Source organism: Peromyscus californicus, unplaced genomic scaffold (genome assembly GCF_007827085.1).
Source record: "Peromyscus californicus insignis strain IS unplaced genomic scaffold, ASM782708v3 Scaffold_16__1_contigs__length_79575227, whole genome shotgun sequence".
Lineage (NCBI taxonomy): Eukaryota > Metazoa > Chordata > Mammalia > Rodentia > Cricetidae > Peromyscus > Peromyscus californicus.
In genome coordinates, this window is record NW_026294458.1 from 31493535 (window position 1) to 31516220 (window position 22686).

The window sequence follows — 22686 nt, forward strand, 5'->3', positions numbered from 1 at the left end:
AAGGAGCATCTAACTCTATAGGGTAACAAATAAAGCTTTCCAGGGAGCATGACTTAGGAAGAGATTCTTACTGGTTGAGTTGTACCTCACCTGAAGAGAGAACAAATCTCCTGGAAAACAGGACCCCAAGAAAGACACGGGGATCGCCCAATGACAGAGAAATGGAATGAGATCTACATGAACAGCCTGGACATGAGTGGAGGTAGTGAAGGGCGAGGGTCGAGGGAAAGAGAGCTTGGGGGAGCGGGAGATCCCAGCTGGATCAAGAACAGAGAGGGAGAACAAGGAATAGGAGACCATGGTAAATGAAGACCACATGAGAATAGGAAGAAGCAAAGTGCTAGAGAGGCCCACAGAAATCCACAAAGATACCCCCACAACAGACTGCTGGCAATGGTCGAGATACAGCCCGAACTGACCTACTCTGGTGATGGGATGGCCAAACACCCTAATTGTCGTGCTAGAAACCCCACCCAACTACTGAGGGATCTGGATGCAGAGATCCATGGCTAGGCCCCAGGTGGATCTCTGGGAGTCCAATTAGCGAGAATGAGGAGGGTTTATATGAGCGAGAATTGTTGAGACCAAGGTTGGATAAAGCACAGGGACAAATAGCCAAATGAATGGAAACACATGAACTATGAACCAATGGCTGAAGGGTCACCAACTGGATCAGGCCCTCTGAATGGGTGAGACAGTTGATTGGCTTGATCTGTTTGGGAGGCATCCAGGCAGTGGGACCAGGTCCTGTGCTCATTGCATGAGTTGGCTGTTTGAAACCTGGGGCCTATGCAGGATCGCTTGGCTCGGCCTGGGAGGAGGGGACTGGACTTACCTGGACTGAGTCTACCAGGTTGATCTCAGTCCACGGGGAAGGCTTTGCCCTGGAGGAGGAGGGAATGGGGGGTGGTCTGGGGGGAAGGTGAGGGGGACGGGAGGGGGGAGAACAAGGGAATCGGTGGCTGATATGTAGAACTGAATTGTATTGCAAAATAAAAATAAAAAGTAAAATAAAATAAAAAGAATATAGAAAGTACAAAGGACAAATTGTCTCTATGAAGAGAAAAATTTACACTCACTACCTATTACTGAATTTCATATTTATCTAATTTTGTTCAACATTCTTTGATTAGTTGATCTAAGGAGCCAGGGTTTATCTCTAAACAGATTGCTCTCTCTCTCCCTCAAGCCGAGGGATCAGCAATGAGCTGAGATGCAATCTTAGGCAGTGTACTTCAGAAGGACAAGTCTTAAGACTTCCAGGAAAGTTGAAAGTTACATGAGATGGAAAAACTCCCTTGGGCTATCTGCAGAATGTTTTGCTTGCAAATACAATGCAGAGTTGGATCAGTCAACCTGAAACCATGAAGAGAACAAAAACATCACAATAAAGATGAAAGAATGAAAATAGGAAAGAAGTCATAATTTCTGAAGAATCATCATGTCACTAAGTCCCCAACACTAGGATTACGCTCTGGGTGTTTTATATGCAACAATAACTATGTTTCCCTAAAATCATGGTTCTTGAAAACATCCTAACTGATATAGTATATTTGGGTGATGGCCACATGTCATTTGCTACCTCGGATATATATTAGAGGAATGAAATTTGAAAGAGTGAATGATAGTAGAAAAGAAACAGATGTCTAGCAATATAGCTTAAGTTAAATACAGAAATACAGAAGGAATTTCTCCCTATGGTAAGGAATTCTCTATCTTATATTTACAAAATCATGAGCGTAAGATGGGGAAGAAAGGTGACCCTCAGCAACACCGTCTGAGGCTGATTTAACACACAGACAACTGACAGAAATAAAGAAAGGAAATGAAAACAAAAGAAAAAAGGAAACAACGTGAGCATCGGGAAAAACTTCAGCATCAGAGGAGCACACTAAAATTATTTTTTAAATGTATCATGAAGAAAAATCTTCCTTGCAGGAAGTAATGATAGTCACAAGTGATTCAGAGTACAAATTATTAGATGAATTGAAAAAGAGAAATAAATAAGAATCAAAAAATGGAAAAGAATTCAGTTCTCTGTGCTTGCAAGTGGCATGATTACAAACATATAAGTGCATATATGCATATACGTGTGTGTATATACATATATATTTCTTATGTGTGTATATATGTATATCTGTATGACTACATACATATACATATACACCATATACATATACCTTCAAAAGTGTCACCAAGATCAAGCTGAGTAAATAGTTACAAAGTATAATATTAACATATAGAAATCATCCAGCATTGGTTCTATTCAATAATAGTGAATGATCCAAGAAAGAATCAAGAGAATAATCTTGCTTATGATATTTATGAAATCAATTAAATACTCACGCAGGTGAAAAATCTACAGATTGAAAATTATAAAACATGGATAAAATAAATAAAAATTAAAATGATTAAAATACTCATATACTAAAACAAATAGTTTGTTAAAACATCTTTCTCTACAAATACATTCTGTTAAACTGTCGATGATATCATTTTATAGAAACTGTAAAATTCATATGGAACCACAAAGTAAAATATGGAAATATCTTAAGCAAAAAGAAGAAAATTGAGGCTGTGAGGTCAACCTGTCTGGGACATCTGTCAACCCATCGATTGCCAAGATGATCTGACTGGCTGTGTGGCAGCTGTCCCCTTCCTTCCACACCAATCCATGTATGTTCTTCCTGAAGCTGCACCCTATACTGAAAACTTTCAGCAACAGAGAAATATCTGTACTCTCCTGCTAGATCCCCCAAACAAATTTCAAGAAAAACCTGGACATATCATAATACATGACTACAAAACTATGGTAATCAAAATAGTATGCCATGGCTATAAAAAGACACACACCATTGGAACTGACAGCCTGAAAATGAATAAGAAAAATATGGCAAAAATAAAAAGGAAAGCCAGGCTTAGTAGTATATGTCTTTAATTCCAGCACTTGGGAAGCAGAGGCAGGTGGATGTCTGTGAGTTAGAAGCCAGCCATTCCACACTGTGTACATGATTCCAAATATCATACTAAATATGATAAATTCATTTAATTTTTATTTATCAATATTAATTAATTTTTAAAGAATACAATTTGACAAGATGCATGAACTTATGGGTTAAGCCAGGGGAGTAGTAAGTAAACTGTTGTATTGGTCATTATATTTAATAACCTTTATAAAATATTGTTTTATAACTCCCTCAAGATAGATGTAACTGTGCTATAAAATCTGACATCTAGCCGGGCGGTGGTGGCGCACGCCTTTAATCCCAGCACTCGGGAGGCAGAGCCAGGCGGATCTCTGTGAGTTCGAGGCCAGCCTGGGCTACCAAGTGAGTCCCAGGAAAGGCGCAAAGCTACACAGAGAAACCCTGTCTCGAAAAACAAAAAAAAAAAAAAAAAAAAAAAATCTGACATCTAGATGAATGGTGAATCATACTTGGGTGCTAGTGCCTGCTTATCCCAGCTTTCAGAGGAAGATCAATCTTCTCTTTAGCTTCTTAATTGTGTATGCCAGTAGAAAATATACTGACAAGTGGTCTATACTGTTGACCATTGACTAATATCTACTTTAATATTGTAATTACAATTCACACTTATGGGTCTTCAATGGCTTTTCTCTATGCTGCACTTTATATCCTAAAAGGTTTTTACATTCATTTATTCAGCAAACATTTATTGAATGACAAACATATGCTACTGATTATGTTGGAGTCTAGAGATAGAGCAGTTCACAAAACAAGACACAATGCCTGCTTCTCTTGCAGCAAGGGATTCCCAGCTCCAGTTCTCTTGTAGAGTCCCCTAAAAAGACTGAAATTTAGTAATGCTGAGCTAAGGATGCCATTTTTATCCATCTCTTAGTAAAGCTAGCACAGTCTGCTAATACATCCTTATTAAAAGTGGCATCCACAACTTTCCTAGAAAATGCAAACTTGTAGTCTTGGTATCATAAATGTCACCCGTAAGCCAAATAATTATTTTTCTTTTCTTGGTGAACAGTTTATTTATTACCCTTCTTTAAAAAGGTCTGAAAGTCTAAGAGGTCAAGTTTTAAGACTTAATCAGTAGATAAAACAGTTCATTATGTGTTTGTTTGCTTGACTTCCTTCCAAAAGGATGGGCTGGAAGGCATATATTGTTTTCAAAGGCATCTATGACAGCAATTTCCTACCCACTTCTTTTCCAGTCCTAAATCTCTTTTATTAATTTGTTTTCTAAATCCTCTGTTTACTCTTTCTTAGGTAGAGTTAATCCATTACTCGTTGGGGTCGTCTCTCTGGAGTCATGCTCAAGACTCAAGGAGGATGTTATATGGGAAGTGTAGGTCAGAATTATAGATCAGTCAAGCATAATTGTAGAATTTTTATTCATGGTGTTTAGGTTTACTTTGGCTGAGCCATTCCATTTACAGATGTCCTTCAACCTACTGAAAATGCTTTCTCATTGTAGTCAAAGGTCTGGTAGAATGTTAATTTGTCTCTTCAAAGTGTGATAGAACAGTGGTGGGAGACAGAAGGGAAACTGCCTACCAGCTCATGCCAAGTATCAATATGAACAACTGCACAATTAATTGCATTGTCCTTAAAATATTTTAACTTTAAAAAGAGGGATTTATTTTTCCTCAGAAAGAAATGAAAATGTTTTTATATTTCTAATACTATTCTATGCAAAAAATGAGTAATATCATTAATTAACCCTTTGTATAGAAAATATGAATCATTTTTAATTCTATTAGATGAGTGCTTTTAATAGAAAGCTAGGATATTTTAGACAAATTTTATTAACAAATTCACATTGACATTATCCATTAGGAAATAGTTCTACCAAGAAAAAACACATCCAAATGTGACCATGTAAAAGTCATTTTTTGGGAGCCCCAAGCCTCTTCCTGAGACTCAGAGGCCGGCCCCCAGCTCCCATCTTGCTCCGGACTTCCCTTTTGGAATACTGGTGAGTACCCTTCCTTGCCCCAGACCCCATCCCTGGGCACCAGCCACTCCAGGGAAGACCTGCCCAACTCGGCCCCAGGTTCTGGCCACCGGGCAGGTTCCCTGCTAGCCCCACCGGGAAGGATCCCCTTCTCCAAGACCCCTGGCAGACCCTGCAGTCTCCACGCCCTGCCCCCACGCCCATCCGCCTGAGCCCCAAGCCTCTTCCTGAGACTCAGAGGCCGGCCCCCAGCTCCCATCTTGCTCCGGACTTCCCTTTTGGAATACTGGTGAGTACCCTTCCTTGCCCCAGACCCCATCCCTGGGCACCAGCCACTCCAGGGAAGACCTGCCCAACTTGGCCCTAGGTTCTGGCCACCAGGCAGGTTCCCTGCTAGCCGCACCGGGAAGGATCCCCTTCTCCAAGACCCCTGGCAGACCCTGCAGTCTCCACGCCCTGCCCCCACGCCCATCCGCCTGAGCCCCAAGCCTCTTCCTGAGACTTAGAGGCCGGCCCCCAGCTCCCATCTTGCTCCGGACGTCCCTTTTGGAACACTCGTGAGTACCCTTCCTTGCCCCAGACCCCATCCCTGGGCACCAGCCACTCCAGGGAAGACCTGCCCAACTCGGCCCCAGGTTCTGGCCACCGGGCAGGCTCCCTGCTAGCCCCACTGGGAAGGATCCCCTTCTCCAAGACCCCTGGCAGACCCTGCAGTCTCCACGCCCTGCCCCCACGCCCATCCGCCTGAGCCCCAAGCCTCTTCCTGAGACTCAGAGGCCGGCCCCCAGCTCCCATCTTGCTCCGGACTTCCCTTTTGGAATACTGGTGAGTACCCTTCCTTGCCCCAGACCCCATCCCTGGGCACCAGCCACTCCAGGGAAGACCTGCCCAACTCGGCCCCAGGTTCTGGCCACTGGGCAGGTTCCCTGCTAGCCCCACCGGGAAGGATCCCCTTCTCCAAGACCCCTGGCAGACCCTGCAGTCTCCACGCCCTGCCCCCACGCCCATCCGCCTGAGCCCCAAGCCTCTTCCTGAGACTCAGAGGCCGGCCCCCAGCTCCCATCTTGCTCCGGACTTCCCTTTTGGAATACTGGTGAGTACCCTTCCTTGCCCCAGACCCCATCCCTGGGCACCAGCCACTCCAGGGAAGACCTGCCCAACTTGGCCCTAGGTTCTGGCCACCAGGCAGGTTCCCTGCTAGCCGCACCGGGAAGGATCCCCTTCTCCAAGACCCCTGGCAGACCCTGCAGTCTCCACGCCCTGCCCCCACGCCCATCCGCCTGAGCCCCAAGCCTCTTCCTGAGACTTAGAGGCCGGCCCCCAGCTCCCATCTTGCTCCGGACGTCCCTTTTGGAACACTCGTGAGTACCCTTCCTTGCCCCAGACCCCATCCCTGGGCACCAGCCACTCCAGGGAAGACCTGCCCAACTCGGCCCCAGGTTCTGGCCACCGGGCAGGTTCCCTGCTAGCCCCACCGGGAAGGATCCCCTTCTCCAAGACCCCTGGCAGACCCTGCAGTCTCCACGCCCTGCCCCCACGCCCATCCGCCTGAGCCCCAAGCCTCTTCCTGAGACTCAGAGGCCGGCCCCCAGCTCCCATCTTGCTCTGGACTTCCCTTTTGGAACACTGACTTCCCTTTTGGAACACTGGTCTGTCTGAACCAAGTGTGCGGATAAGGCCAAGAACGAACCACAAGGAGATGGGCAGACGTCAAGGCAGAAATATATACAACAAAATGAATAGCAATACAGCATCACCTGGCCCTAGCCCTCCTCCAACACCTAGACCTGAACATCAGAAATTGGAAGAAGCAGAAGAAAACAGCCTTATGAATGACATCATGAAGAAGCTAGAGGCTTGCGTAGAGGAAAAGACAAAAAAATGTGAAGAACGCTGTAAACAACTAGAGGAAAGGGCAAACAAATTAGAAGAAATCAATAAAGTCCTGGAAGAAAACAATAAAATACTGAGAGAAAATCAAGAAAAATCAATGAAACAAATGAAGGAAACAGTCCAAGACCTGAAAAGGGAAATAGAAAAAATGAAGAAGACACAAACAGAGGGAATGCTGGAAATAGAAAATCTGAGAAAACGATTGGGAACTTCAGATGCAAGTATAATCAACAGAATGCAAGAGATGGAAGAGAGGATCTCTAGCGTTGAAGATACAGTAGAAGAAATACATTCATCAGTCAAAGAAAACACTAAAGCCAACAAAGTCATGAACCAAAATGTCCAAGAAATTTGGGACACCATGAAAAGACCAAACCTAAGAATAATAGGGGTCGAAGAAGGAGAAGAATACCAACTCAAGGGCACAGAAAATATATTCAACAAGATCATAGAAGAAAACTTTCCCAACTTAAAGAAGGAAATGCCTATGAAGATACAAGAAGCTTATAGAACACCAAACAGACTAGACCCCCAAAAAAAGTCCCCTCGCCACATAATAGTTAAACAACTAAACGTACAGAATAAAGAAAGAATATTAAGAGCAGCAAAGGAAAAAGGCCAAGTGACATATAAAGGCAAACCCATCAGAATAACACCCGATTTCTCAATGGAGACTTTGAAAGCCAGAAGAACCTGGACAGATGTAATGCAGACACTAAGAGACCATGGATGTCAACCTAGACTAATATACCCAGCAAAACTTTCAATCACCATAGATGGGGTGAACAAGACATTCCATGACAAAGCCAGATTTAAACAATACTTATCCACAAACCCAGCCCTACAGAAAGCACTAGAAGGAAAATTCCAACCTAAGGAAGTCAGATACACCCTCGAAAACACAGGCAACAGATAAAGCCACAGCAGTAAACCCCAACGTATAGAAGTACCCACACATCACCACCAAAAAATAACAGGAATGAACAATCACTGGTCATTAATTTCCCTCAATATCAATGGACTTAATTCACCTATAAAAAGACATAGGCTTACAGAATGGATACGAAAGCAGGACCCATCTTTCTGCTGCATACAAGAAACACATCTCAAATTCAAAGATAGACACTACCTAAAAATAAAAGGCTGGGAAAAGACTTTCCAATCAAACGGTCTTAAGAAACAAGCGGGTGTAGCCATCCTGATATCCAGCAAAATAGACTTCAAACTAAAATCAATCAAAAGAGATCAAGAAGGGCATTACATACTCATCACAGGAAAGATCCACCAAGATGAAGTCTCAATTCTGAATATTTATGCCCCAAACACAAGGGCACCCACATATGTAAAAGAAACATTACTAAAGCTTAAATCACATATAAAACCCCACACATTAATAGTGGGAGACCTCAACACCCCACTTTCACCACTGGACAGATCTCCCAAATTGAAACTTAACAGAGAAATAAAGGACTTAACTGATGTCATGACTCAAATGGACTTAATCGATATCTACAGAACATTCCATCCTAACAAAAAAGAATATACCTTCTTCTCAGCACCCCATGGAACCTTCTCTAAAATTGACCACATACTTGGCCACAAAACAAATCTAAACAGATACAAAACAATTGGAATAACCTCCTGTGTTCTATCAGACCACCATGGTCTAAAGTTGGATTTCAACAACAACAAAAACTACAGAAAACCTGCAATCTCATGGAAACTGAATAATACCCAACTGAATCACCAATGGGTTAAGGAAGAAATAAAGAAAGAAATTAAAGACTTCTTAGAGATCAATGAAAATGAAGACACCACATATCCAAATTTATGGGACACTATGAAAGCAGTACTAAGAGGGAAATTCATAGCACTAAATGCCCACATAAATAAGTTGGAGAAATCTCACACTAGAGACTTAACAGCATACCTGAAAGCTCTAGAACAAGAAGAAGCACAGTCTCCCAGGAAAAATAGACGCCAGGAAATTATCAAAGTGAGAGCTGAAATCAATAAAATAGAAACAAAGAGAACAATACAAAAAATTAATGAAACAAAGAGTTGGTTCTTTGAGAAAATCAACAAGATAGACAAGCCCTTATCCAAACTAACCAAAAGACAGAGAGAGAGCATCCAAATCAACAAAATCAGAAATGAAAAGGGGGACATAACAACAGACATTGAGGAAATCCAGAGAATTATCAGGTCATACTTCAAAAACCTCTATTCGACAAAACTGGAAAACCTAAAAGAAATGGATAACTTTCTGGATAGGTACCACATACCTAAGTTAAATCAAGACCAGATAAACTATTTAAATAGTCCAATAACCCCTAACGAAATAGAAACAGTCATTAAAAGTCTCCCAACCAAAAAAAGCCCAGGACCAGATGGTTTCAGCGCAGAATTCTACCAGATCTTCAAAGAAGAGTTAATACCAATACTCTCCAAATTGTTCCACACAATAGAAACAGAAGGAACATTACCAAACTCCTTCTACGAGGCTACAATTACCCTAATTCCTAAACCAAACAAGGATACAACAAAGAAAGAGAACTACAGACCGATCTCCCTCATGAACATTGATGCAAAAATACTCAATAAAATACTGGCAAACAGACTCCAAGAACACATCAAAACAATTATCCACCATGATCAAGTAGGATTCATTCCAGGGATGCAAGGGTGGTTCAACATACGAAAGTCCGTCAATGTAATACACCATATAAACAAACTCAAAGAAAAAAACCATATGATCATCTCACTGGATGCAGAAAAGGCATTTGACAAAATCCAACACCCCTTCATGATAAAGGTATTGGAGCGATCAGGAATACAGGGAACATACCTAAACATAATAAAGGCAATTTACAGCAAGCCAACAGCCAACATCAAATTAAATGGAGAGAAACTCAAAGCAATTCCACTAAAATCAGGAACGAGGCAAGGCTGTCCGCTCTCCCCATACTTATTCAATATAGTACTTGAAGTTCTAGCCAGAGCAATAAGACAACATAAGGAGATTAAAGGGATACAAATTGGAAAGGAAGAAGTCAAGCTTTCCCTATTTGCAGATGACATGATAGTATACTTGAGCGACCCCAAAGATTCCACCAAGGAACTGATACAGCTTATAAACACCTTCAGCAACATAGCAGGATACAAGATCAACTCAAAAAAATCAGTAGCCCTCCTATATACAATGGACAAAGAAGCGGAGAAGGAAATCAGAGATACATCACCCTTTACTATAGCCACAAATGACATAAAATACCTTGGGGTAACACTAACCAAGCAAGTGAAGGACCTATATGACAAGAACTTTAAGTCCCTGAAAAAAGAAATTGAAGAAGATGTCAGAAAATGGAAAGATCTCCCATGCTCATGGATAGGCAGGACTAACATAGTAAAAATGGCAATCCTACCAAAAGCAATCTACAGATTCAATGCAATCCCCATCAAAATACCAACACAATTCTTCACAGACCTGGAAAAAATAATACTCAACTTCATATGGAAAAACAAAAAACCCAGGATAGCCAAAGGAATCCTGTACAATAACACAACTTCTGGAGGCATCACGATCCCTGACTTCAAGCTCTACTATAGAGCTACAGTAATAAAAACAGCTTGGTACTGGCATAAAAACCGACATGTGGACCAATGGAATCGAATTGAAGACCCTGACATTAATCCACACACCTATGAACATATAATTTTTGACAAAGAAGCCAAAAGTGCACAATGGAAAAAAGAAAGCATCTTCAACAAATGGTGCTGGCAAAACTGGATATCAACATGTAGAAGGCTGCAAATAGATCCATATCTATCACCGTGCACAAAACTTAAGTCCAAGTGGATCAAGGACCTCAACATAAATCCAGCTACTCTGAACCTGCTAGAAGAGAAAGTAGGAAGTAGTCTTGAACGCATTGGCATAGGAGACTACTTCCTAAATAGAACACCAGTAGCACAGACTCTGAGACAAACAATCAATCAATGGGACCTCTTGAAACTGAGAAGCTTTTGTAGAGCAAAGGATATGGTCAACAAGGCAAAGCGACAGCCTACAGAATGGGAAAAGATCTTCACCAACCCCACATCTGACAGAGGACTGATATCCAGAATATATAAGGAACTCAAGAAATTAGACATCAAAATGCCCAACAGTCCAATTAAGAAATGGGCTATAGAGCTAAACAGAGAATTCTCAACAGAGGAAACTCAAATGGCCGAAAGACATTTAAGGAACTGCTCAACATCCCTAATCATCAGGGAAATGCAAATCAAAACAACTCTGAGATACCACCTTACGCCTGTCAGAATGGCTAAGATCAAAAACACTGAAGACACCTTATGCTGGAGAGGATGTGGAGCTAGGGGAACTCTCCTCCACTGCTGGTGGGAATGCAAGCTTGTACAACCACTTTGGAAATCAATATGGCGCTTTCTTAGAAAATTGGGAATCAATCTCCCCCAAGATCCAGCTATACCACTCTTGGGCATATACCCAAGAAATGCTCAACCACACCATAAGAGCACTTGTTCAGTTATGTTCATATCAGCATTGTTTGTAATAGCCAGAACATGGAAACAACCCAGATGCCCTTCAACTGAAGAATGGATAAACAAAATGTGGTACATATACACAATGGAATACTACTCAGCAGAGAAAAACAATGGCATCATGAGGTTTACAGACAAATGGATGGATCTAGAAAAAATCATCCTGAGTGAGGTAACCCAGACTCAGAAAGACAAACATGGTATGTACTCACTCATAGCAAGATACTAGACATGAAACAAGGATGACTTGTCTGCTACTCACATCACCAGGGAGGCTACCTGGAAAACAGGACCCCAAGAAAGACACAGGGATCACCCAATGACAGAGAAATGGAATGAGATCTACATGAACAGCCTGGACATGAGTGGGGGTAATGAAAGGCGAGGGTTGAGGGAAAGAGAGCTTGGGGGAGCGGGAGATCCCAGCTGGATCAACAACAGAGAGGGAGAACAAGGAATAGGAGACCATGGTAAATAAAGACCACATGAGACTAGGAAGAAGCAAAGTGCTAGAGAGGCCCACAGAAATCCACAAAGATACCCACACAACAGACTGCTGGCAATGGTCGAGAGACAGCCCGAACTGACCTACTCTGGTGATGGGATGGCCAAACACCCTAATTGTTGTGCTAGAAACCTCATCCAACTACTGAGGGATCTGGATGCAGAGATCCATGACTAGGCCCCGAGTGGATCTCTGGGAGTCCAATTAGCGAGAATGAGGAGGGTTTATATGAGCGAGAATTGTTGAGACCAAGGTTGGATAAAGCACAGGGACAAATAGCCAAATGAATGGAAACACATGAACTATGAACCAATGGCTGAGGGGTCCCCACTGGATCAGGCCCTCTGAATGGATGAGACAGTTGATTGGCTTGATCTGTTTGGGAGGCATCCAGGCAGTGGGACCAGATCTTGTGCTCATTGCATGAGTTGGCTGTTTGAAACCTGGGGCCTATGCAGGATTGTTTGGCTCGGCCTGGGAGGAGGGGACTAGACCTACCTGGACTGAGTCTACCAGGTTGACCTCAGTCTGTGGGGAAGGCTTTGCCCTGGAGGAGATGGGAATGGGGGGGGGGGGGTCAGGGGGAAGGTGAGGGGGACGGGAGGGGGAAGAACAAGGGAATCCGTGGCTGATATGTAGAACTGAATTGTATTGCAAAATAAATTAATAATAATTAAAAAAAAAAAAAAAAAAAAAAAAGTCATTTTTTGGAGGGAGAAAATGTTTATTAACCAGTTTCATTATGCTACGGTAATTATCTCTCTTAAAATTGTAATGTGTTTCCACAAAAGGCTTTATATCTGGCCCATTTCTATTTCAATGAATTGTCAAATTTGATTTTGATTCACTTTTGAATCCCACATTGTAAGAGCATTCTTCATAGAGGGCGTGGCACTCCCACTTCAAAGGAAACAGGGAGCATGAGAACCATGTGCAGCCTATGAAATATTCGCCTTTAAACTGGCACACAATATTTCACTTGCATTTCATTGCGCACAGGAAAACACAAGGTCAGGCATTATGTCAATAGAGTGAGAGAGGCAACAATTTATCAAAGACCATGGTAAAAATATCTACTCAGAAGTGTCTTCTACATAATCATTTCAAGGATCAAGTAAAACTGACACAGCTGAGAGGAAGCCGTCCCTCAATGTGACAAAGGAGCCTAAACTTACCTAACTTTCCTGGGGATATGCTAACCTAGTTGTCATTCACATGTATACTCAATATTATAGTAAGAACCTACCAAAATGTCTTCCCTTGTCCTAGAGGGCTATGAGCGAGAGATCAAGGCCTGGAATGATGGTATTCCCTTCTGACTTAAAGCTACTTACCACACTGAGCAGAGCTAGTGCACTGCTGCTCCTGTCAAGTCAAGGCAAGCTTCTAAAGGCACAGTCCCAACTTTGAAATACGAAGCATTCTGAGGAGGGAGGAAAAACTCTTGGACTCTTGATCTGATGCCTACAATTTGGTATGTATCTTTATTTGGGAACTTAGACAGCCTCACATTAAAGTGAGTTGATTGCTAGAACCAGATATTCATAATAAATAAGAGTTGGTTACTAGAACCAGGTATTTATTTATTTTTTTTTTTGGAGACTTCAAATGGAATCTCAAAAAGTTGGATTCCACCTAACAGGATGTGACTGGAACACTTCCTAAAGTGTTTGAGGCAGTAAGTCGGCCATGCATGTTCCACACACATGTGGTTTGCTAAACTAAAAAGTCCTGAGTTAGACATCAGTTTTTTTGTTTCTGATTAGTAAATACTGCAGTAAGTTAATTGGTGGTGTGTGATTGATTAAGCTTATCACATGTTATTATTTACACTGAATTGAATTTGCTGAGATGGTAGTCCAATGTTCTGATATTTCTTGCCTAATTATCATACCACTTAATCAACCTTTTATAAGCAGTATATACAAAAACCCTCCTTTCATTTGATCTTATCAAAACATATTGGTAATGATGATTATCATGTATGATTTTTTCCTAAATTGTATTCAAATTTCTGAGCAAGCCCAAAATGAGTTTGGGCAATATTTAAGACAAGTTGAGAATATTGCAAGAAGTTACTTTAAAAAACATTTATTGGCCGGGCGGTGGTGGCGCACGCCTTTAATCCCAGCACTCGGGAGGCAGAGCCAGGAGGATCTCTGTGAGTTTGAGGCCAGCCTGGACTACCAAGTGAGTTCCAGGAAAGGCGCAAAGCTACACAGAGAAACCCTGTCTCAAAAAACCAAAAAAAAAAAAAAAAAAAAAAAACCAACATTTATTGTATTCATTTATTCATTTCCCATGGGGGGCAGTGCTTACCATAGTACACATGCAGAGGCCAAAGGCCAACTTATAGACATAGGTTGTCCCCTTCCACAACTTAGGTCAATCCACAGGGATGGAACTCAAGTTCCAAAGCTTGGCAGCAAGGGCCTGATCCTGCTGAGCCATCTCACCAGCCTTATTACACAAATTTTCTAAGCACTCATAAAGCAGGGTTTCTAATATAACTTGGGAGTTGGCTGCTTTCTTACTAAAAAGTTAATGATTTGGGAATAAATGATGCAGTGTGGGCTGCTGTTTATCAGTGCAGTAACAAGAATCAAGTACTGTGGGACTATATTTTAGGGCTCTACTTGACAATCTTTCTCATATTAATATTCTTGCACACTCATTTATCCAGAGTAATGCTGCCGTATTAGAAATAAAAGGAGAAACTGTATTCAAATTCTTGGAGTCTAGAAATGAAGTTAGTCTTCATGCATTCAAAACCCTGCTTACATTTTTGTTTCATCCAAGAAGCCTTAAGGGTACTAAATTCAAGATTTTGGTTTTGTAGGAGATAGCTTAAGGAAGATAATAATGGAAAGAACTCTAATCAAGTCAATTACATTGTTCTACGTAATATATACAGCATGATCTTAGGGAATTTCAACTGATATACTTCCAAAGCACTTACTTGTACATTTTGCTTAAATCCTGTAGTTTCCTGAGGCTAGATACTTTGTCTTACTCAGTGGTAAATACCCAGTAACTCATGGATGTGCTCAACCAAGTCTGTTAAATTAACCAGTAAATAAATAATTTATTAAAAGGAGCAAATTTTAAACATAATAAACTTTTAGAAATTTTAATTCTTGGGGAAAAATTCCCACACTTCAACAGTCATTAAACTTACGTGCTGCAAGGAACAACATAGCATAGTTCATCAGCTGCTGCAAAGATGACTTGAATGCAAAAGTATTCCAATCTCTGAGTTCAGGAGTGTCAGGGATCACTCAAGTCCAGCCCACCTACTGGCAATGTGTGAAACTACTCTAATTGGTATAGATACTGTAAAATTTTAAATTCTACTTTTTTTGTTCTAAAAAGCAAGACAATAATTTCATATTATTTGAGTAACTGAATTATTTTCACTTCATCTCTTCTGGTTGGCTTCCGTCTATTGAACTAAACAGCCAGCCTGTTCCTGTGGGGATTAAAAGCAACTGAAATCATAACCTGGGAGCAGAACAGTCAAGGGTTTTGTTTGTGTGGGTCCTGATCACAGACGTTAAAGCTCTATAGCACCGCCTGCAGGTTCAACGCCGCCTCCATCTGGATGATTCATGAGCCTGCCTTTTACTTCCTACTGCAAACCTTTTTCTGTTTTCCTCCTCTATTTGTTGATATATACCTTAAAGGAAGGCTAAAAATAGTACACTATAAAAATATATGAGAGTAGGAGGTGAGGAAATGTTTAGTACTCTACATCAGGAATTTTTTTTGTTTTATACTTTTTTTACACTTTGCCTTAAACTTTAGTTTTAATCTTTGACTCTATGATGTTACAGAGAAGTAAGACTTTGATTTAATCTGTCAGCTTGTTAGTTTTTATATGTACTGCACTGACATGGTTTAGTGATATTTTCTAAAAATCAAAGGTAAATGATTTCACAGTAAACAAGGTTTTTATAAAAGAAGCCTGCTTGTCTTTTAGGTATGGATGCAGTTAAGTATTTACAAATATAATTTTAGTTTGTTTCCATGACATTTTTCTGGTTGCATGACAGTTATAGGACATGCTGTAAGTATCTCATGAATATTAGCATCTTTTACTCCTTGTGGTGCCTATTGCTGCACACACACACAAAAAAAAAAAAAACTCCAGATCATACTGGCTTTTTATAGTGTAAATATGTTCTTTGTCTGCAGATGGCTTCTCGTGTGCTATTTCAACTACTGATCTTCACCTGATAACTTTATTCTTTTTTAGTATCATCTCTGAATTCAGAAGGAGTTCACAGATCCAACTCATACAGGGCCATGATTGAATAAAACAAATGGGACGTATAATACAAGACGTAGTGGTGATATAGAGCACTTAACTAGTCTCATTTTAAGTACACCAATGATTCCAAGGCAGAAGAACATGAGCATTATTGGCAAGATTTTGCAAGATTAAAAAAAATGTACTGATAAAATATTAAATGTCATGAGCTTTAAAATAAGCAATGAAGTAAAGAAAATAACTAAGAAACAGTATACACACTGCATAAAACAATTGATAGAACAGTGGTGGCTCCATTAAACAAATGTGGAGCAAAGAAAACATGCTAGCAACCTCCAGTGTACGGTGAATGTACTTTCCTTCTGATAAATTCTCCATCAATAAGCAAGCTGCGGAATGGTATTGGCCCTCATAGGATCAACGTTCTCCAAAGATTTTTTAGATGTGGAAAAAATCCACTCCAAGTGCCTATTCCTGTGTGTGCATGCTGCAGATACATTGTATGTTGTGTGTATGTCTGCTTACATGAAGGCACCAGATGCCATGTTTATGTCTCAAAAAATGCTGATATCTCAAGACACAGAAGCATCTAGCATGAAGTTTAATGATGTTGAAATAAATCTACCCTATAAATAATCTTCAGAATCTTATTTTTAAGGTGCTTCATGGTGATCATTTTTCTGCATAGCAATGCACCCGATGAAGAGAAAATGGCAATTAAGATAGACACTTTTCTCCATTTGACCTCTGTCTATTTATTATTCCATGCAAATTTGCTCACAGGGTTCATTCTTATCACTTCCTTCATATTGTTAGCATATTGTATGTCACTGAATCATTTTTGTTCCATTTTTAGACTGAAAATATAGTAATAGAAATTTTAAATCTTCCCTGCAATTGATTGCTTTGTATACACTTTATTAAGAACATACTGCATTTCACCATAGATCGTGTCCTTTCTCTGAGTAGGCAACATGTAAAGTATAGCTTACAATTATGCATAATTTTGTTTAGGGTCCTTTAGTAACTATTAAATATTCTCTCATTTTGAAAGAGCGTATTTGAGTTTGTCTTGTGGTTCTCCAGTAAGCACTTATGTAAGAGGTAGAGATAATACTGTTTGAAAGATTAGAGGGAAATTTACTAGCTAATCATGTTACCAAGGTATTTTCTTGGTAATTATCACAGGAAAACACTAGTTTGTATAAAATGAAATTTGGTTTTTAGTTGAATCAAAATGAAAGAATAGAAATAAGTATTGAAGCTAGGTTTTCAAGTAATTGGAGTATAAAATATATAAAAAGGATACAAAAAATGGCCCAATTTCATGTTCCAAATTATGACTGACTCTTCATACATACAAATGAACACATGCCATGCAGAGTGTTGCTCACTAAATAATGACATGCATTTAAAGTTCACAGGTGGTAGGCAGTCAATACAATCAGACAAAAACAGAGACCTCTTTTCTAGTCTACAAAGAAAAGGGGTATTACATAGAATTATCCATATGAGAAGGTGGAAGGAAAAAAATCCAATAATCAAGTTGCTGAGGCATTCTTTATATTGCTCTTTGACAAGTTATTTCTTTCCTACTAGAGATTTTCTTTGATATTAGAAATCACCTGACATTTCCTAAATGAATACTGATTGCAACCAGAACCTTGGCTTATTACATTCTGAGCCTTAATGTCACAAGGGTTTTGGAAAGGAAAGTCTATCAAATAAATTATAAGTCACAGTTTTAATAGTGGGGAGTATATTTGCAAATATTATAGTATTTATTTGGTATTATATCCAATAAGGTATACCAAACTTTAGAATATAGACTTTTATTTTTCATATCACATATTTTGTATGCTTTAAATGTTACAATATAGTTAAAAGAAAATATGCATAAATGTCAATAGCAAACCAGTATAATTATATATCAGTGTGTCATCTATCATCCATCTATTACCTATCTATCAATCATCTATATATATCATCTGTCACTTTTTATAAGAATTTTCTTAAGTTATATATTATTCCTGTTGTAATCCAGTGTCAAAAGTAGTAGGAGTATTGATTACATCAATTACATAAAGTAATTCTCGGTATTGGTCAAATATGTGTATATATATATAGATATATATATATATATATATATATATATCATGTATATGATATATATATACATATAAATACCATATATGTATGTGTTGTTTTAAGACAGTGCCTAACACTCTATACACTGGTTGTTATCCAGTGTGCTCCATGGGAACAGAATTTTTACCTGTTTTGTTTGTTTAAATTCTGTGCCTAGTATTAAATTTAATTTAATATTAAATTTTATAGTATGTGTTCAATTATTATTTCATAAGTGAATGATCAGTTAGATGAGCTGTCAGTTTACTGGTCACATCACTGAACATAGAAATCAAACTAACACAGTTCAACTAAGCACACTTACTGATTCAGTAGCACCAGACCCTTTTATTCGAGACGAATATGCACTTATCTTTGCTCCCTTATGTTTTTATGTTGAACTAATGTGCTCACTGTCATCCTAAAAGAGATCCAGAGGATAACTGTGAAAGTGAAGGCTGATTAAGACCCCTCTAGTCCTTGAAGATCTTTTAGGGTTAACATGAAAACAGCTTGCAGAAAGAGCTTCCTGCAGCTGAATGAAGGGATTCTCTTAGGCAGGTGTATTCTGTCTATGAAGCTAAAGAAGTGTGCACCATAATTTCATGATGATTAGATGAAAAAAGCGTTACTTTTAATGCAGCAATAAAATATTTTATCTCAGCCTCAACTCTTTCCCAGGATGACAGGATTTTATACCCTCCTAAAGGTTTTACTCTAGAAGAAGGAAACTCACATTCTTTTCTTCTAAGGAAGATTCTCAACATCTCTTTCCTATGCAAGCTGTGAACAGTTCACAAATGACATGATGCATTGGAATCACTCTGTAAAGCATAAAAATCAGGAATCAAAAGCCACCTGTGAAAAAGGTCATGAAAGGAATTGTCTCAAAGGATTTTACTATACATTCTTTTGATTCCTCATTGTAATTAATTAACCTCAAACCAAAATCCTTCCCCCAACACCCGTTGGATTAGAATGATGTGTAAATGTCATATGCAATGACATGGCTTTGGTTTAAAGGGTCTAGATTTTTTACTTAGTAAAAGAAAACCTTATTTGTGAAACAAATATTTATGCTGCTAAGAAAACAATAATGCTGTTAAATTGATAAAAAGAAGATTTGAGAAAAATGGGGGAAATAAAGTTAAAATATTGAACATCAAATTCAATTTTAGAAAAATCCTTCAGAACATCTGAAACTTAAAAAAAACATAAGATGCAATTTTTCCATTAAGAAAACTTACTTTTTGGTGGCTTTTGTATCTTGGAGAGCTAGATTATTAAGGCTAATATCCATAATCTCTTGATTAAATTGTCTTCTTGATGTTATTAATAGTCAACTGGAGAGCATCAGACAATAGTTTGCAGATCAGTTTTGCTTTAAAATGGCATCTTGTCTTTTTAAAAATTACCTGTTGTTTTACTATTTTTTATTTTACTTCCCATTTTTCAGCCTTCCCTTCTGGACAGAGAGATGAGGCACACCTGACATCTTAATATTAGTCAGAATTCTTGCTGCTTACAAGCAACAGAACTGACCCTGACTAGCCTAAGTACGAAGGGAATATATTGAAAGTCTGTGGGTACGATTGAATAAAAAATAAGCCTGGGAGCTCATCTTGGAAAAGGAGCAGGAATCAAGGACCCCTTGCAGGACAAAGGAACCAAAGCACGTTATTAGGAGCAGTCTTGCCTGATGCTCACTGTGAGCAGTGAGCTCCCAACTGTCATTGGCATCACTCTCCAAAGATCCAAGGTCCTTGAGAAAATATTCAATTTCCAATTCCAGGTATGTTCTTGATAGGACTTCATCCTCTAGCTAAGAAAAGAAAATCAAAGGAACTATAGCTCCCACCAAGTTTATACATGAGTGTAACAGAACTACATCAGTATACTACTAGAGATATACAACTTAATATTGTTGAAGCAAGAAGCTTTTAGAGGAGTTGGAGAGATGGCTCGGTAGTTAAGAGCATTCACTCCTCTACCAGACAACCCAGGTTTGGTTCCCAGCATCCACACAGTGGCTCACAAACTGTTTGGAATGTCAGTTCCAGAGGATCTGGTGCCCTTTTCTGGCCTCCATGAACACAATGCAATCATGTGGTACACAGACAAACATGGAGGCAAAACACTCATACACATAAAATAAAAAGCGGTACATTTTAAAAAGTTACAACTTCCTAGCATATATCCCCAAATAAGCACAAAGTGAGTGAGATTTAGGCAGGTCTTATTAAAAGATACCATGTCTTGTAGTGCCATGGGTGCTCACAGATGTGGAGCAAATTGATCATGGCCAAGTTTTTTTTTTTTTTCCTCATATGCAGGATGTGAGACTTTCTATGAGGAAATTTTCTCCAACACAGCTTCCTCATCAATAAATGGTCTCAAAATAGAAATTTTTTGAAAGATTAGCAGTAGCCCACTTGGTCCATAATAGAGAATAAATGATAATAATCTGCTAAGATCTTCTACCCCTTGGCATCATAATTACCTCCCCTGCCATTAGTCCCTCTAAACTAATATCCTGCTGACACTTTATTTTCTAGACATGAAAATACTATGCTTTTCACTAGTTTATTTGAAAAGATCACAAACTGACCTTTATTCTGCCAATTCTTCCTCTAAACCAATTTAAAATCTTTATCGTCATTCCTTTTTAATGGCTATGCATAGTTTTTCCTTTACAACCAAGACCACCAGTATGAATTGTTTGAAAGATTATCTTCAGAGAAGTGATAACACATCTTTAACTCATCACCTTCACGTCACACACTTTCGTTTATTTTGTCTTAATCAATGCATAGAGAGATATATGGGCTCTTAAAAACTCAGACTCTAGTTGCAGAAGAAATAATTTACAGGCAGGATCTAGAGATAGAAACCCTTCCTGGTGTTGGTGACTGGCATCCCAAGGGAGGACTAAATGCATTTCATAACCAGGTATTTCACAGAAAGATAGTGCTGATGAGATAACCTGCAACTAGTTTAGTGATCTGGAGCTTGTGGATGTATCAATGCCTATGTTCCTCAAGAGTCACTGGCCATCTAACTCTTTAACTGAACAAATGGACCTCCCTAAGTGCTAAGATTTCCCAGCTATGCCTCCAGCTAGCCTCACCCCAGAAGCTGCGACTAGTTTTTAACAGAGAACTTGTTCTCCCAGTAGGCAGCAAGATAAACAAGCCCAAAAGCTTATTCTATAAAACAAACACATGTATTGAGGAACCTAGGGAATTAAAGAAAAGAAAAATCCAATTTATCCCATGGATTATTACCTCAATTATAGGTAATTAGCAGAGAAATAAATACTTGTACATAAACTCAAGTTATCATTAATGGGAGGTGATAATTACAGTTTACATGGTGTTAGTATAATCTCTTGTAATCCTTGTGATCCCTTGAATGGATGTCAATTATCTCCACTTTGCATAAACATAAGGTAGGTTAATGCAGGTGATTGTACTTTTTACTTATAACATTAATGGTAACATTTATTTTACAACCTCTTAGCAGATTAAACTGGGCAGCTAGTCTTTTGCTGTCATTTGCAAAATTGTTTTATGTGTTAATATGCTAATTTGTGCTACATGCAAATATCACTCAATTTAGAAAGCAGCAGTGGATGGCACACTGATTAATTTATAATGCAGATATTTGGTTTGTAAAATGTTTGTTCAAACATAAGGTGTGTGATGTTACATACTAGTTTTTCTTTTCAGTGTAATATGGCTGTATGTAGGCAGATAATAGTACTAGTTCTCTTTCTTAATGAAAACACATTAATATGTAGAAATGAAAATAACACAAATTATGAGAAATCTTGAATACTTATTTTAATATCTATTTTATTTTTTAAAACTTCTTTGTAATCCAGATTTAAATTAACACACACTCAAACACATAATGCAACATGAAATCAGAAGGCTGTTATTAATGATTGGAAGAAGAACAGCAAGAAATGGAGAGAGGGAGTTAGGAAAAGGTAGTGGAAGAATAAATAAAAAAGGTACAATGATATATTTGTATGAAAATGTCTTCGAAGGGAGATAAAGACATAGTCAAGTGCTTGTTATGGGAGCATGAGGACCTGAGTTTGATTCCCCAGCACTCTCATTAAAAAGCTAGCATAATGGTGCATACTTTTAATCCCAGAGAAGCAAAGACAGGCAGATTCAGGGGGCTGACCAGCTAGACTAGCCTACTTGGAGATCCCCAGGTCCTAATGAGAGCTCTGATCTCAAAACAAATGTGAATGGCTACTGAGGAATGACATCCAAGGTTGAAATCTGGCCTCCACATAAAAGTGTATACACATGAACATTCCCTCTTCACACACACACACACACACACACACACACACACACACACACACACACACCGAATCCTA